The sequence below is a fragment of the Chiloscyllium punctatum genome, unplaced genomic scaffold (genome assembly GCF_047496795.1).
Source record: "Chiloscyllium punctatum isolate Juve2018m unplaced genomic scaffold, sChiPun1.3 scaffold_1762, whole genome shotgun sequence".
NCBI lineage: Eukaryota > Metazoa > Chordata > Chondrichthyes > Orectolobiformes > Hemiscylliidae > Chiloscyllium > Chiloscyllium punctatum.
The window spans coordinates 25,001-26,379 of NW_027311495.1; the positions used below are offsets into that span (position 1 = coordinate 25,001).

Genomic DNA, 1,379 nt, shown 5'->3' on the forward strand with positions numbered 1-1,379 from the left:
GGTGGCGGTGATCCTGCCTCCGTCGCTGCGGTGCGTTGGGGCACGCATCGCCTCTTGGGCGCCCTGTCCTCCTCCCCCCAATAGACGTATGTTTCTGCGGGCCGCACCAGGATGGTGCTCCCCATCGCTTCACGCCACCCTGCTCCGCCCGCACGCCGGCGTGCAGGTGGCTGTAGCTCAAGGTGGGGAGCGTATGTGCGGTCCGGGTCGCTTTCCTCTGGCGAGGGAGAGACCTAAAACAAACTCAGACAACTCTTGACGGTGGATCACTCGGCTCGTGCGTCGATGACGAACGCAGCTAGCTGCGAGAATTAATGTGAATTGCAGGACACATTGATCATCGACACTTTGAACGCACTTTGCGGCCCCGGGTTCTTCCCGGGGCCACGCCTGTCTGAGGGTCGTTTGGCAATCAATCGCACTCGCCTTGGCTGGCGAGAGCGCGGCTGGGGTGTCGCAGAGGACCCGTCCTCTTTGTCCCCCTAAGTTCAGACTCCGGAGCCCTCCGGCGTCGGAGCGCTTGGCCTTTCCCCCCCACCCTGCACATTCCGTTCGTCAGGCTCGACGCCATCCCCCCCGCCGGGGAGCGCGGCCTGGCGTCCGTCTGTGTCGTGGCAGTGGGGCCAGCACGGCTGTCACCGGTCCCAGAATGGCTGTCGGTGGTTCACACTGTGTGTGTGTGCCAACCCTCCTGGTCTCTGGGACACGGAGCTGCCACGAAGTGTTGAGCCTCCAGTGGGGGGTCTGCCTAAGCTCTGCACGTCCGCATTGGGTCCGTCTCTCGGTTGGCTGGCAGTGGAAAGAGTGAAGGGAGCCGCGGAGGTCCGGTGCTGGTGCGCCGCCGGCCTGACCGTGGAGCTCGCCGGTTTGACACGCTGACCCGACTCGATGGTTGATCGATTGAGAGTGCTGGGAGCTGCAGGCCGCCCGCTGCTGCAGCCGCCCGTCTCGTGGTTCGTCCTCGGCCTTAAGTGGCCGGCGGGGCGTCTGATCCTGTCTCCCCTGCTGGCGCCGAGTGCCTGGCCGAGGGAGGAGGTTTTCGTCGAACGCTGTGACTTGGACGGTCGCACGCGCGTGGATCGCTGGCTCTTGGCTCTCCCGTTCAGTCCGCACGTTTTCCGCTCCGTCCTGCCACCGGTCTCGGGAGGTACGGAGGGGTTGGCGGGCGTGGTGTGTGCTCCGTCACCGTGCAGGCACACCTACCACGCCGTCGGCCGACCCCCGCACGGTCCTCCTGGCCATCGGGAGGACGGCGGAACGTCGGGCTGTCGGGGGCCAAGTCGCCAGAAGGCCACCGCTGTGTCTTCCGTACCCTGTCACCGTCGGCGTGCCTTCCTCAACTCGTCCGGCTCGGGGCCGCTGGGTTCAGGAGCGGCGTC

General features: G+C 66.2%; 1 non-coding gene across 1 annotated transcript; it reads left to right on the forward strand.

The window, feature by feature from the left end:
* Window positions 1-250: 250 nt before the first annotated feature.
* LOC140475530 (5.8S ribosomal RNA) lies at window positions 251-404 on the forward strand. Its single transcript, XR_011960053.1, has one exon. It is a non-coding gene; the product is annotated as a 5.8S ribosomal RNA (ribosomal RNA).
* The last annotated feature ends 975 nt before the right edge of the window (window positions 405-1,379 follow it).